The sequence below is a fragment of the Ips typographus genome, linkage group LG9, assembly GCF_016097725.1.
Source record: "Ips typographus isolate SLU linkage group LG9, UJ_Ityp_2.0, whole genome shotgun sequence".
Lineage (NCBI taxonomy): Eukaryota > Metazoa > Arthropoda > Insecta > Coleoptera > Curculionidae > Ips > Ips typographus.
The window spans coordinates 1230009-1247461 of NC_138430.1; positions in this window are offsets into that span (position 1 = coordinate 1230009).

Genomic DNA, 17453 nt, shown 5'->3' on the forward strand with positions numbered 1-17453 from the left:
GACATACCTGTTTGAAATAAACACATTCCGTCAAAGTGATTTATCGGTGACAATAAGTTCGAGCTACGAAAATGATGTGAGTTGTCCTTCCACTCCACCTCACAGCAGTCGTCGTAAAAAAGTACTTTTGCCGCTTTTACATCTGTACTCTGCTCTCATCATATGTACTTTTCGCTCTTAATATAGAATATACTATTTTACAACGAGCGCCTTCAACACAATATCTCAGAAATGATTCTTTAGGTCAAATTACACTAGTCAACGTGATATTATTCCATTTTGCAACAGAGTGATAATGTGACACGAAGTGCGCTCTATAAGCTCTCGTCAAATAAGAACGTATCAAATTGACTCTCTCTTAAGAGAACTGTTGTGTGTTAACTGTAAACCAAGAATATTAGATAAGACGCAGTCAAAGGCTTTTGTTAGATCGCAAAGCAGTCCCCAACGTCGAAACTGGTATTAACTTATTCAACAAGTATATTGATACCCATAGTCGTAAATTATTCATTACGAAATCCAAACTGACATTCAGTGAAAAGCTTGTGAGTTTCAAAAAATTTGATGATTCTGTTACTAAGTGCTTTTTCAAGCAGTTTAGAGAATGGCATATAGCCTCTATTCCTGTTTGTTTAATACAATTAAAAAAAAATATTTGGGTGCCTATATTAAAGTAAAAGAATTGGTAAAGCATGCATTAATAGGACTCTTTACCAACTACATTATATCGCTACGACTTTCCACCTTATACACTGTTGGAATATTTTACCTAAAAAACGGACTAATTTTTATGTTAATTTTTGTATAGGTACTGTAAATAATAGGTAGAACGTGAAACTAAGTATTTTCTTTTTGTACTCATATTCTACAAATATCTGATACCAATATAATTGTATTATATCACGGTCAGAAAAACCAAATGGTCGATAGCCCTTTTCATTATTAGGAAATAAATATGAGATATATACAATGGTAAATAATTTAATGAAAATGAAAAAAATAATAAAATTAATAATACGATTTTTCAATCAAATCAACCGTACAGGCGCAAAAAATTCAAAACCGTTTTCCCATGTTAATCTCCTATGTCCAGGGTGCTCTTGGACACCTGGTATATAATATTAACACAGTATAGCCAGTATACAGTAAAGACACTCTCGGATTTTCCTTTGAAGTCGGGCCCTCAATAGCTTGCCGCCGTTTGCTCCGCCTACCAATTATCTCTTTGTTTACGAGGGTCAAAATTTGTCGCGCGCTGCGAGTCGCTGAAGCGCACACTAGAACTGTGTATACAAGGCCGGTTCAAAAACTATTTTGCTTAATGCACATTTTACGGTTTTTGTTCGGCTGTTGTTGTTGAATTAATATGCGTGTTAAAAAAATGTTCAGTTGAATGATTAAAATAGTAAGTACAAGCCAATAAATAAATAATAGGTATATTAAATATATAATATAATAACCACTGTGTTATAAATTCTTTTTCTTTTTTTCTTTTTCACGATGGGAATGACAAATTGGTACTGAACAGTAGTCACCAGGCATTATTATTTATAATAAAAATCTTAGTATTAGTGGTATTTGTTAAAAGTTATGACAAACACAAAACCAAGCCACCCGATATCAATAGGTTAAATATACGCTACGAAACGCAGCGGCACGTCGCCGATTCACCGTGTACTTGGCTCAGCCTGAAACTGGCCTGACATGGGCGCGGGGCAAGGAATGGTCACGTTTCGATGCCGACGCAAGTGTCCCTACTGTATACTGGCTATACTGTGATATAAATTTCTCTTGCTGTTGCTGTTGATTGTTTTGAGTTATTTTAATCGAAGCAATTGTTTTTTGAGCAAATTTTTTCCCCTTGAGGGGGGTGAAGAGAGGGGGGTTTTGTCTGATTTTTTTCACCATTTCATTTTTTTTGGGGTGTTGCCTAAGTTGTGTGAAAATTTCATTGAAATCGCTTGATTAATAACGACCGGAGAGCAAAAAATTTCGAAACTGTCCAACAAATCAGTAACAATTGATATGTCCTAAAGAATTTACAACAAAACTGTCTAAAACACGCCAAAACAGTAAAAAATATAATTTTTTAACACTCTAAAAGATTGTCTGAAAATTTTATTTTTTGCAAAAAATGTCCTAAAAATATAGGGTTTTGTCAGTGTCCTAAAAAAATAATTTTAAACGAGAGTGTTAAAAAACTATTAGGTTAGGTTAGTGGCCAGAAAAACTGTCAAAACAATTTTTAAAGGTAAAAAAAAAATTAAATATACAGAGTGAACCAAAAATTTATATACATCGAGTGGATCAAGAAACAACAGTGCGCGCGGGCGCTTTAGCTACGGATGGCGGCCATTTTCTCCCTCTTCCTGGTATGCGTGTCCACGTGCTTGATCATGTGATCCTTCCTGATAAAGCCCTTGCCGCATATCCCGCACGCGTACGGTTTCCTGCCCGTGTGACAGCACAAGTGCCTTCTCAAATCCGCTTTGTAATTAAACGTTTTTGGGCACATATCGCACTTGTGCGGTTTATCGCCTGCGTGTTTCTTCGTATGTCGTTTGTAGGTTTCATCATCAGGAAACCGTTTACCGCACCGGGAACACTTGAACGGTTTATCACCACTATGGAAGGTGTTGTTGTGTTGAGTGAGATAACAGGGACGATTGAACACCTTATCACAGTCGTAACATTTGATTTTCCGCTCCTCCGAAGGACGATGGGGAGGATTCTCCTTTTGTTCCTCCTCCAAATTGGTCAACAACACCTCCACCTCATTAATACCTAAGGTGGTTAGTCCTCCAAATTCAGTTGTCAAATTGGTGGTGTAATTCTCCATTATTACAGGATGAGGGTATTCCTGAAGAGGACAGTAGTACTGTCCCATACCAGCCACGTTCGCATACCCATGTAGTTCCGCCAGAACCTGCGCAAAACTGGGCAAAGGCTGGCTCACATCCAAATCACCAGTAGTACTGCTGGGGGTAAACGTATCCTGCGTAACGTGGGAGGCCAACTCGTTTGGGTACTGCTCCGCCAAGATAGGCACCACATCCACCACGCTGTCGCTGCTCCTCGAATCCTCCTGACTATTATCCTTACTAGCCGAGGAATTCCTAGTTGGATGGTGATGGGCGCTGAAGGGCATAATAGCTGGATCAGGCAGCCCACTAGATTTAACCGCTTTCTTGTGCAACGTGGTGTTGTAGTGTCTCTTAAAATGTCCGGAACTGGTGAACCACTTGTTGCACGCGGTGCAATTGTAGGTTTTCGGTCTGCGTGCTTCGTTACTCTTCCAGTTGGTACTCTTGGTGGGAGCAGGAGCTAGTGGTGGCGGTGCCGGAGCCTCATAACCACTAAAACACTCTGAAACACCCTCGCTAGAACCACCATCAACCACAAACTCCCCTTGGTAACCTGTTGGTTGATTATTCCCCAAACTAATCATCCCCTGCACGGTATGTCCCTCCTTTTCCTTCTCCCACGTTTGACTGACCAATTTCTGACTATCCAAATCCAGTATCTCACTCTGACTCACCTCCTCCTCATTCATGGGTGTTTCATAATAATACTGGGGGTCACCCAAATTGTTGTGCTCGACGAGGAGGGAAGCACTCTTGTACACCAAACCACACTTCTCGGACTGTTTGGGACTGGGTGAGGGTGTGGGTTGTAGTGGATAGTTCACACTGTACACCGGTCTGTTGTACGGATTATACCGAGCGTTCAAATATTTACTCTGAGTGCAATCCATATTAATTTTTCCAAAGAGAAAAAACAAAAAAAATACAGTCACCCGAAAATAACGTAGCGTCCGACTCCGACCGTTGACTGACTGAAACTGAAACTTGTGCATTGGCCCACTCTTGGTGGAGGTGGTGAGGTGTGGTTTTGGAAATGCGTGAGTTATATACAGGGTGATTCAGGTTTTATTACACGAATTTTAACCACGTATTCTACGTCCCAAAATAATTCCAGTTTGCTCTATAAACTATATCCAGAAAATGCGACTTTTGGGAAAGAGAGGGTGTTGAAGTTTTTTAACAAAAAAAAAAGGTTGCCAATTTTACGAGCAGTTAATTCTTTAGTCCAACGTTGCAGAAAATGCATTGAAGTCAAAGGACACCATTTTGATCAATTATTATAATTTTTTATCAAATGTTTAGTTCTTTATTGCTTACAATTAGTTTATTGCCTCGATAAGTTCGAATTTCGATTACTCGAAATCGGTGGGTCGGAAAAAAAAATTCCAAGAAACCTTTTTCCTTCAAAATTAAACATTCAACGGAAAATGGAAAAATCAATGATATTTTTATAACAAGCAGTGCCGTACTTTTTTTTCTTAAAAATTATCAGGTGACTTATTAATACAGGCGCCGCGCCACGGGTGAAGATAAAACAATTTTTTAATTGGCGAATAATCGGCTTTTTTTGTTTATGAAAACCACAAAGTTTTATTAAAATATGTATAAGAGTTTTGAAAAAAAAAATAACTTTGTGTTTTTTTTTTATAAAACTTCAACACCCTGTAGTTCCTAAAAGACGCATTTCCGGGATATAGTTTATAGAACAAACTGGGATTATTTTTGGACGTAGAATACGTGGTTAAAATTTGTGTATTAAACCCTTAATAATTAATAATTAATTTAATTTAGAACACCCTGTATACAGTGCGCACCAATGCCAACTTTTTTATTATTGAAAATAGAAAATTGTTTAAATTAACAAACCTGTGGCATTTTTTGCGTTCACTGAAACGGCGTCAGACGTTGCTAATGTCAAATAGTTAATTTCAAACGCATAATTTAATATTTATCCGTACATCCCGTATTTTAAGTCTGCTATTAAATGATAAAATACCATACGTTGATACCTTGGTTAGATCAAGTTTTATGACTTATGCTCGTAGGAAGTTTTTTATTGAGAGGTGAGATGGTTTTACTTTTGAAGCAAATTTCACCGTTAAAGAAATTAATAAATAAAAAAAAATGTCCAAGGAATTTACAGAGCTCCTCACACTCTCCCTAACCTTCTTTCAGAAAGGGGGTGAAAGGGTTTCTAAATTACAATCAAACCTAGTACAAAAATAAAAAAATATTTGTGAATGAACTTAAAAATCCATTAGAAAAGGAAAACATTTTAAGCAAATTTCACCCTTAAGGAAATTAATTTAAAAAAACCCTACCATCATTCTTCTGAATAACCTAACTTAAAGTAAAAATGCAAAAAAAACAGTATTTTTGATATGTACAAACTTAATTGGTTACTGTCAAGGTGACAGTGACAGGTCGACAAATAATTTGACAGGTGACAGACAAGGTCGTATTAAGGAAGTGTTTGCAAAAACTCCCCTGGTGTGGTCTGTTTTAATCGTGCTTTTTTTTTCTCTTAATTTCAGTGAGTTACGGCCTAAAAATCGCGGTGTAAACACACACACCCAAACCAAAAAAAAACTAAACAAAACAAATGACGCGCTCTGATGATGGCTAATACAACCAACAAAACAAAAAAAAAAACAAAACGTAAGGTTCAAGGTGAAAGCTAGAGACGAAATTCAATCAAGACGGCCATGGATTGCACGTTTCGGCGGCTTTGACTCCTTTGACTTAATGTTTTCTTTTTGTTTGGTTTTTACGACCCTTTGAAAAGTATTTCAAGCAACGTGACTTCCCTAGAGCTGTAAACTAGACTAGACAGGGTTGTAAATTAGCGTTTTGACAGGTAATTGGGGCAAAATTGTCCGAAAAATGTCTTTGCCGGCTGGCGTGTAATAACATTTTTATATGCTCCTAAAAATGCTTTAGTGGCAAACAAAATAATGGTTTTTAAAAAACACAATTTTATTTCGGCCAAGTTACAAAATGAGCTTAATAATATGGAACTGAACTCAGACACTACGTGTCTAGTAATTTAAATAGTTAATTAATTTAATTTTTTAATTTAATTTATTAATTTAATTATTTTATTTTTTATTTTTAGACGGTTTTGAAATATTTTGATGCTATGCTGCTTCAGGAGCATTTGGAAGCTTCTAGATGCTGTTTTGGAGCTTCTAAACGGTTTTGGAAGCTTTTGAAAGCTTTTTAGACGACTTCAAGAGCATTTAGAAGGTTTTTTAGCATCAGTTTAAAAAGCGTATTGAAGGCTCTGAACCGCTTTGACAAAAATACAACTTGGATAAATTTATATGCTGTGATATACGGTCATCGATTGAATAGCAGATAATTTTGGTTTTTGGGAGTTGAAATGTAGTAGAAGTCAAACTTCACAGTTTAGCTGACGTTTTACATAATTTATTTTTGTATCCTCCGCACCTTGTAACGCCGCCTTTACGTACCGGTCCTGGTACGGTTTTTGCCACACCTAGGGGTAGGTGCTTTGAAACTCGGGCGCCACCTTAGTTTTATTTGAAGAAGCGTAACTAAGGAACTCGCTTCGTATACCTGGGGAGCTTTTACACAGTCGAAGACAGAGTTCACGTTTATCTGTGAATGGATGAAGGGAGTGGGACAAAAATAAGGAAACACAGGGTTGTCAGCAAAACTAAACAAGTCGTGTTAACCATGAAAAATAACAGTTCTTCATATCCTATCTTACTTAAAAAACTCTATCAGAACCAAACAAACGGAGAACACACAGCCTCGTGTTCAAATCAATAAACGGTACAGTCGGACCTGGAGATCCCAACTAAATTAATACGGTAACTTTGAAACGGAAAACAAGCGTACAACACAACCTAGTGTTCAGAACGGGGAACGGTACGGAGAACTAAGACGGTTTCGAAACGGTAAACAGACGGTTACGGTATGCATGACAGATTCGGACGGTATGAAAACTGCTCTGGGGGTACAGACGGGGTCAGAGAATCGGTAACAGCTTTCAAACGGTCAGCCCTCGGAGTTGACCAGTTGGGGGCTAAAACGGCCGGAGCTGACAGTCCGAAGAAATCAGTTCGGAAAGACCTGGGTGAGATCAGGTCTGGTTACAGGATTTCGGAGCCGTAGCCTTCGAAGTTAACCGGCAGTGTTATAACATCCAGTACCGGCGGTCCGAAGGAAACGGTTCGGAAATACCTAGGCGATAGTGAGATTGTAGCCTCCGGAGTTGACCAGCAGTGTTATAACATCCGGTACTGGCAGTCCAGAGGAAACAACTCAAATCGCCGAGAGGTTTTCGGAGTCGTGGCCCTCGAAGTTAACCAGCAGTGTTATAACATCCTGTACTGGCGGTCCGAAGGAAACGATTCCGAAATACCTACACCCTACGCCATCAAGCTTGCCCCCAGGAACAATAAGAATTACCGTTCAGCTGGCGGAAGCGTCGGTCGGTAGTGGTCCGGGATGAACCGAACTCCCAGATGAACTGAACAATGTAGCGCGCGGCGCATCACCTGTTTACCAGCTCGCGAGTCGCGACGGCGCGATGTTGCTTCGTTTACGCTACCGCGGCTGCGCGCTGAACCTTGATCGATCGCGGCGGTGCGTTCACCATTCTGTCGCGAAGACGCATTGTAACTTAAGCGTGTGAGGCTGCGCATTGTTTTCTTTAATCTAATTCTACATATTAACAAAAAATTAGTAACTTCGTTACAACCTACGGATTTAAAAATCAAAGTCAAGAGAAAGCATAGCAAAAGCAGCTTTTTCAACCAATTAAACAATTCAATCATAAACTACGAACAGTGCTGCAATTTACGCAAATGCTGCCCATGTTGACTTATCATTTTGAGTTTATCACATAACATTTTTGACTGAAGCGATATTATTTCATTTGGCCACCTTGTATTTGCAGTCCAAGTTCTGCAAGACAAAACATTGTCTGGGATGTCTTCAAAAGGCGCCTAACAATTTATTAGGATAGAAAGTCATAAAAGTCGCTTTTAGTTAGACTAGAAACCTTATCTGCTTTCAATACTAAAACCAGGTGTCATTTCGGTTTAGCAAAGTATACCAGGGTAAAATAGAGCAATAAAACATTGCATTTATTTTTGCTAGTTATATTTACAACCAAATATAATGGTTTTTAAAAACCAGATTTATTTCAGACGAGTTACAAAGTGAGCTTAATAATATAGAACTGAACTCGAGCATTTTATTTCTAACAATTTTGTATAAAAATAGTTACTTGACTTACTTGCACTACATGACTTAAGTATAAACATTGGGTATTCCTAATTAAAGGGTTAGGTATGCAATATAAAACTTGCTAGGTGAACTTTTGCCAGTACATACATATAACTTAACATTTTATGGAGGCTAAAAGCCCACACAACTCACACCTGTACTTTCCGGTATCTTTTTTTGAATGTGGTAATTGTAAAAGTTGGCTATAATACAATATATAAATTTTTATTCAAAAACATAGCATATCAATATCAACATTTTATAGGCAATTTCAAAGCTTCAAAACCATTTTTACCTGGAAATGTAAAAATCAAAAACAACAATCATGAAACTCGACTAAAAGGCTTAATTTTTGGCTTTTAAGATACATTTTAAACTATACTACCAACAAGAAATCTGGAACATTAATAGATGATAGACCAATTACAGATTTCTGACCCATTTTCAACATTTTGAAGGCAATTACAACGCTGAAAAACTACTTTTTTATGTGGAAATGTAAAAATCAGTGACAACAATCATGAAACTTGACTAAAACCCTTAATTTTTGGCTTTAAAGGTAGATTTTAAATGGTATCAATAAAGAAATGTTAGTCAAAACCTTGGAAATAGACTTGATAACTTATTTGCAATTTTTATTATTTAATATCCGACAGGGCTATGGTTTCATCAATAATGATACCTATTAAGATCAATTATCTACGAAATAATGTCTAGGGCGTTATTTTTTATAATTCCCTTAGACTCTTTATTTAAAGTAGATTTCCTCTACAATTTTTCTTAAAACTACCTAGATGAAACATATCCAAAAAGTTTTTTGACGCAAACAAAATTACAATAAGCAGTTTTACATAGTTCATGAAAAGTAAAGATATTAACTATTCATTTATTTAGTTTATTGCCATACATTTTCGAATGTAAAAATTTTCATTTATTTTTAGTCGCAATTTTGTCGAAAACGGGGCATGCTACATTATGTCATTCATTTAACAACCCTTTTTTATAATCAATACTTCTATCCAAGAATTAAATAAAATATAGAGTGTACCTCTTAAAAAACAGACCACTTTACCATGCCACATTTGTCTGCGATACCCTGTACAATCCTAATTTTACAATGTGCCTACATTAGCCCCCAGATTTCATTATAATCGAATAAAAAACCAACCCGAATCTTTCCGAAGGAGTAGAAAAACATACTGGCAGAAAATTAAAAAACTATCACGGTACTAGAAAACAAATCCGCTAGGGACAATCAGATGTAAGTTGACCGTTTAGACGTTTTTTTAAAAAACTAACACTAACTAACTAACTAACTTAACACTAACGGAAAATAATGGAAAGGACCTACTTTATATTTTGACGTCTTGCTTCTTTCTCGCTGCTCTACGTGGCAACGCTGTGTATGGCTCGCTGTTGTTTATCTTGCACCCGTTCACGGAACGCGGCACGCGGAATTTACATCAAACCGATGCTTTTTGAGGTTACTTATCACTTATCACTTTGCAATCCGCTCGTATGGACCAAAATTTATGTTGGATTTATTCTTCTCGTTTGTAGTGGACTGTATGATTCGATTATTTTAATGAAACGAACTTTTTTGGTTAATTAAACGATTATATTCGGGAATTAAAATGGTAACGTGTCGGCACGGCGACGGCTTCGTACGAGAGAGAGAGATGCAGCGTTGCCAGTTATTAAAGTCCAACTTTAGGCATCTCTTGGTGGGGGTAAAATTATAGGGCGCTACTCTCCTTAAGGGTTTAAATATTTACAATGTTTACAACAAAGCTTATAGATTAAAAAAGCCTGTCATTTTTGTTTGACGACCAAGTAACTTAAATTTTAGCGTAAAAAAGCCTTGCCTAAAATTTGTTCAGTCTATAAACTAAAACTTTCGTATTTTCAGTCTGTCAACTGATTTGTTACAAAAAAATCAACTTGCCACAAATGTAATTTTCATAACAAAGTAAAAAAATGCTTTATTATTTGATGCTTGTAGACAAAACTATTTGCTGAGTCTAATACATATGTTCTTGCCAATAACTGTCTAATATCAGGCATTATGCCTAAAAACACCATCATATAACTATAATCCGTGGAATGTGGTAAAGTTGTATTTTTTTAAATGCTTTATATTTCATTTCTTTAAATAGTTCGATTGTTTGTAAGAAAGATTTGTTAAATGAATGACACATCTAGCGAGCACCGTTTTTTCAGAAAAAAAACGTGCAAGAGTTAAAAATTTCCATGTTTGCAAATCCGAAAACCAAAGAAGAAATTAGAAGTAGTGAACGTCAAGAAATTTGACTTGAACTTTTTCATTTATCATAAACTATGTCAAATGCCTTTTGTGATCCTTTTCGGGTAAAAAAATTATCAACAAAATTTGGAATAAAATGTCTACTTTAAATTTAAATTTAATACAGCATATAACTAATCTTTCTTATAAACAAATAGAAGTATTCACAAAATGTAATAAGGTCAAACTACCAATAGATGACGACCTATAAAAAGTCTAAGAAACTTAAAAATAAACCCCCAGTCAAAGGGTCAAAATATTTGAGAAAATTTAAATCAGTATAGTTTGTCCAAAAACAAGTTATTCCCAATGAAACTGATGTACTACCTGCCATAAATATGGACCAAAATTTATTGTTGAGTATGACAGCCGGAAATCAGTGTGAAGAGAGAGAGAATGAGAGAGAGCTATATTTGGAAGAAACTGAGTACCAATGTAACTTTGCGAGGGTCAGCTATTGGCAAGATGGCCATGCCATCTTTTAGTAGAGCATGTTGTCTATTGCTTAAATCGCATGCCATCTTTTAGCAAATTGGGCATATTTATGTAAGGAATAAACACACTTCAAAATAAATAAAAGTTATAAATTTGTTGTCAAACCTTTTATAAAAAAACTACTACATAGATCGATAAAAAAGGCTATGGCAAATAACTAGTGCATACAATTTGTTTAAAAACATAATAATTTAAAACTGTATTATTAAATGTTTACATTTTATCTTCCGAGTGCGATATATAAGAATGATTACCTTAGTATACAGGGTGTTCAATTTTAAAGCAAATCTTTTCTATACCACAATTTTCTGGGACAGCCTGTTCCAATCGACACTTATTTTTTGCAATTGGGCAAGACAAGGCATAAATCCGTATGCATCCGAGGGATTTCAGGTGCAGCACACTGTATATTAACTTGTCTTAAAATGTTTTTATTTGTAGCTTATTGTAATTTGTTATTGCAGCAGTATGCAATATACGTAGCGGATGGCGCTAATACAAATTCAACATGCAAAAAAATTTGAAAAGCCTAACATATTTTAACAAGAAGGAACATAATTCTTTTGATGTTGGGGTGATGTTTTTGGCTGACCTCGGTTTCCCTTTGGTAGGAAGCATGTTGCCGGTTGTCTCTTTCTTTGAAATAAAAATTGCATCCAATTTTCAGAATCAAATATAATATAAACTAATTTCTTATAATCATTGTTTACGTCCTTTGAGTCAAAGTGTTTTAAGGTCGCCCATTAATCATTGGAAGATATCAGTCCTTATTAACCATTATTAACTTTAAACCGATGTTTTAAAACAAATATTTGATGTGGTCTGAGATACGGCAACGTTTTTGTTTTTCAACAACTGACCAACCAATAAAACTCCTGATATTCGACGGCCAAAGCCGTTATCAGTCGGTTGTCAATTTAACTTTGATAGGAAGAGTCCATCTCTTTCTAATTTGCTTTCTCTTTTCAACTGTCTGTTCTTGTTAAATAGCTATTCTTTGATATTAGCTACTAAATAGAATTCAAACAATATTGTCACGACTGGAAAATCCATTAATTCAAAAGATGGACTTATTGTCTTAAAAACATAAAGAATATTCGAGGATTGCGAAATATTAAGCGCACGAGGCAAGGTCACACCATGATGCACCGAGTGCATCATATCGGTGATGAGTCACCACCACCTGCTTTACAGAAATATGAAAAACAGGCGACTAACAATAACAAACTACGTCAGCCGATCAATCGGGTATAAAATACGCCGATTTCAGCAGTATAGGATGAGTGTGAACCAATCGACAATAGTGCGACCAGCTGAACCAAGAGGTCGAGATGTCGACCCTCCTCGAGGAAAGAAGATCAAGTTAAGTAGCTCATTCTCCAGAATTGTTTCAACAAGAAAGTGACCAAGCCAGCCGCCAGAAAATGCTAAGTCCTTAGCGTATGAATTTATGTAAGTGCAATTGTTAAATTGTTAATTTTTAGTGTGCTTATGACCGTATTGTACAGACCCATTTATGTATATTATATATAATAGATGTGTATAATAGAAGTGTTTAATAGAAAACTCAGTGTTTGATTCCATCCTTGAAACTGAGATCCCGGCGCGACGTTTAACGTCGTGAGTCAGTTTAATTGATGAACCCAGAAGGGCTCATAAATTAAACGTGACATTTGGTGGAGGCTCCGGTCTGTTTTGAGATGGTTGAAAAACAATAGTTGAGTTTTTTATTTTTATTTTATCTTTTGGGGTATGATACAGATTCAGGAAAATAATGTGTGGGCTATAAAAGAAATTTTAAGTATTATTTTCTTTTGGCTAGGGATAGTAACGTTGATTTATTTAGTGATTTTTTGGGGATTACCTGTGCTATTTAAGCGTTTATTTGAGAAAATTTTAGTTTAACATGGGTAGTACATCTACAAAAGAGGAGAAAATTATTATTTCTCAAGCGGGAAACAGTGGAGGAATATCAAATAATTCGGGAAAAAATAATTCATGGTCAGCTAAGGAAATTTTAATTATTATTTTTTTTGTGCATGGGGGTATTAATGCTTGTGTATTTTAGCGTTAAAAAAATTATTAGTTTGATGAAGAAGCAAATTCGCAAAGAAATTGCCAGGAATAATCAACTTGTTTAAAAAAAAAAACAGATTAATTTGAAAAAAATAAATATAACACATAAATGAATTTAAACGGTCATTTAAAAATTGTCCATGAGTGAATCGAGTGACAAAGATCGAGTAAAAACTCGCAGTAGGGCTCAAAGTTTGTCGGAAAAAGAAAAAATCGTGTTACGTGAAGCTATCGCTAGAGGTCGAAACCCAGAAAAGGTGATAAAAGAATTAAAAGATTTCAAACCCGAGCATCACAGTTCGACTGTGAGTTCTCCTGCTCCGACACAAACGGCAACTTCTTCACAAAAACAAAAGCTTGACAAACCCAGTTCAGTTGTTTGTTTGACAAGCAGTGAGGACGAAGAAAATACTCTTGACAATACTGTCGTGAGCGTTCAAGCTCAAACTCCCCAAGCCTCGGCTTCAACTTCTAAGCCCCAATCCACGAAAGTTTATTTCAAACCAAGAGCTTCATTAAGTAGAACTCCGCCTAAACCGCGAGAAACAGAAGGGCCTTGGCAAGAAAGTCCCTTAGAAGTGGTAATGCCACCAAAGCAAACCTCATCCCGCCCCACAGACTTATTACAAGGTTGTAATAATCCTTGCCCACCCCCTGTGATGCGGGAAAGAAACCGTGCCATACGCCGTAACAATACTTCAGTAATGGCTAACATAACTTTACAGGCAGCTTTGGCTGAGCCAAAAACTCCGGCCACCCCAAAGTTTACAGGTCCACCTACATTTAACCCTTCTATTGACTCTCCCATTATTTTTGTAAATAAATACGAAAAAGCAGCGATTGTAAATAGCTGGTCAGAAAATCACAAAATATCTTATTTAGCTAATTTTTTGGAAGGTCCAGCCCATACATGGTTTGGTAATTATATTAGTGAGCCAGAAAATCAGATGAAAACATGGCTAAATATAAAATCAGATTTTTTGAAAGAGTTTTCAGTTTAAAATTTCGATTAAACACTCGCAAACAGCAAGACGTCGAGGATATAAAAAAGTACTATTATGATCTATTAGCAGTAGTCGCAAACGAGATTGACCCAGAAATGACTTTTGATGCGTTTAGGGATCATTTTGAAAATGGTTTGCATCCATCTTATTATGAGATGTATTATTTGCTTAGTTCTAGCAACATAAATTTTGACGATTTAAAGCAATTGGTGATTAAGCTAAGCGATATAAAAGAAAGAACATTAGTAAATCAAATGACACAAAGTGCAGCTTTGTTGTCAGTATCTGCGGCAGTGAACAGTCGAAATCAAAGTAGCAATAATAACCCAACAAACCGGCAAAGGACCTGGAATGACACCAGGCCACGAACATTTTTTTAAAAGGAATTTTTCAAATACGGTTCAAAATCAGACACGAAATACCTATGTTCCAAGGGTGAATAATTTTAGACCAAATCAAAATGGTCCGAGGTACAACTCATTCAATAGGGGGCGACAATTTCTAAGAAACAATTCGCAACAAACCCAGAACTATGATACTTTTAATAGGGACAGAAATCAGTTTTCTAATCAAAACTGGAGAAATAATAATAATGATAATTATTTGCCTCGAACGAGAACGCACGATGGCCGGGTTATTTGCATTGATTGCCGTAGGACCGGTCACGTGTCTTGTAACTCCAATAACAGGCCTTTTCAAAGGAATGCACCTCAAGGCCGGAGAAACCCAAACGGCAGAGGACAATTTCAAAACTAAGAAGCCCGAACGAAATTGTCCAATTGTCATCTTCGGGCATCAGTAAACAAACATTAATAGTACATATCACAGTTAACGATAAAGACAACGTCCCTGTTTTACTTGATACGGGAGCTTGTAAAAATATAGTCGATATAAATTATATCAGTAACATGAGACGGTTACAAGGCAATATACAACTGATAACAGCAGGAGGTTATACAGTTCAACCTCTCGGCAATTCTGAGGAACTAACTATAAAAGTTAATGGCACAATTATTTCCGTTGAGGCACTAGTGGTGCAAAATTTATCAAAAGCCTTAATTTTGGGACATAACTTCTTGGCTAGTAAAAAATCATTAATTGACTATAATACCAATACTGTGACATTATACCATGAACTTGACCCATTGATTTTACATTTTGGCAACAATGTCAACAACAACATGGGAAAAATAGAACAAATGGAAGATACTAATAAGGTATTTGCAAACGTCGAGATTGAGTCAACCGCGCGAAGTTTTAAGGTTACACTTGCAACCGACTACATGGTCAAGGTTGGTCACGAGATAACGGTACGACTGAACTGTGCCTTATCTCCGCACGAGTTCACAAAGTACTGCTTTATCGAGAACGATAAATACCTACGACCAAGAGGATTGATTTGTTCAAATATTTTTGTGAGAGATAACAAATGGTACTTCAAAATTAAAAATATGAGTTTTAAAGAAGTGTTAATGTGTGTGTCATATTAAAAAATAGCACAATCGGTTATTTAGAGAAAAATATAGAAATGGATATAACAAAAATTCCAGTTCACTGTATTGATGAAACTGAAGATGATGATGAAATGATTACCATGAATGACCATAATCTAAGTAATATAACGAACCCAGAATTGTGTAACAAATTGCAGACATTACTTTCAGAATATAGTGACGTTTTTTCAAAAACACCAAAATATATGGGAAAAACTGATGTTATTGAACATGGGATTGATGTAGGAAATGCTAAACCAATAAAACAAAAACCCTACAGAGTAGCACAAAAAGAAAGAGAGATAATAGATAAGCAAATAAAAGAAATGGAACGATACGATATAGTAAGGCAAAGTAACTCGCCCTGGGCAAGTCCCGTCGTATTAGTAAAGAAAAAGTCTGGATAGACACGATTTTGCGTGGATTATCGCAAGTTAAACAATGTGACAGTAAAAAATTCGTGGTCATCTAATATTGAGGATATTTTGACTTACTTAGGAAACGCCCAATATTTCTCATCGTTAGACATGTATTCAGGTTATTAGCAAGTTAAAGTAAAAGAAGAAAGTAAGCCACTTACTGCCTTTACAGCGCCAGGTCACGGATTATGGGAATTTAATGTAATGCCTTTTGGATTGTGCAATGCCCCGGCAACATTTCAACAGTTAGGAGATGTGGTGTTTAGAGATTTAAAATGGAAAGAAGTTTTAATTTACATGGACGACATTATAATTTTTTCTAAAACGATAGATGAACATTTGGAAAAATTACGTAAAGTTTTCAATAGACTTCGAAGTGCAGGCCTAACACTAAAACCCAAAAAATGTGAATATTTAAAAGAAAAAATTAATATTCTTGGTTATACAATTTCGAAAGATGGAATTTTTCCTGATAAATCAAAATTAGTTTCAATTGAAAATTTTCCAAGGCCAAAAAATGTAAAGGGTGTACAAAGTTTTTTGAGACTTTGTAACTACTACCGGAAGTTTATAGAAAATTTTGCAAAAATTGCACGTCCTTTACATGATCTAACAAAGAAACAAAATAAATTTGATTGGCAGGACATACATGACAAAGCGTTTGAAACACTAAAAAAAAATTGATTAGTGAACCAGTTTTAGCACATTTTCAACCAAATAAAGGATACGAATTAAGGGTAGATCATGAAAATGCGTTACACCCAATAGCATATGCAAGTAGAAGCCTTAGTAAAGCTGAGAAGAATTATTCTATAACAGAACTTGAAGGGTTAGCAGCTATATGGGCGATATCCTATTTTAGACATTTTATTTATGGAAAACCTATAAAAATAGTGACAGATAAAAACCTTGAAAGAGACTACTGGACGTTTAGCGCGTTGGGCGTTAAAATTATCGGAATTTGACTACACAGTACATCATAAATCAGGAATTGCTCACAGAGATGCAGACTGCGTAAGCAGATATCCTGTTTTGCCAGCGAATACGAAAGTACAAGAAATTGACGAAATACCAACCTTTTTATTAGATATACGCAACATTGCAGAATTACAAGCAAAAGATGAGAACATTTTGAAAATAATTCAGGCTATAAAACATCCTGAAGAAGCTACAATTGGTATACGCAAGCAAGCGAAAAATTTTAGACTTGAGTCAGAAGTTTTGTACCGTATAAACCCGCATGGAGTGGGCCGGACTAAACTTTTAGTGATACCGCAACAGTTAATAGGGGAAATTTTGTACTCCCACCACTCAGAACCGCTGAGTGGCCATTTGGGATTATCAGAAACCTTGGCGAAAATAAAACAAAGATACTATTGGCAAGGGTTGCAACAGGACGTGGAACGTTTTGTAAAAGGATGCCCGGATTGCCAGGCCAGGAAAGGCCAACAAAATCAAAAGCCTATCGGTCTGTTACATCCTATCCCAGTTGGCACCCCATTTGAAAAGGTTGGAATAGATTTGTTAGGTCCGTTTCGCAG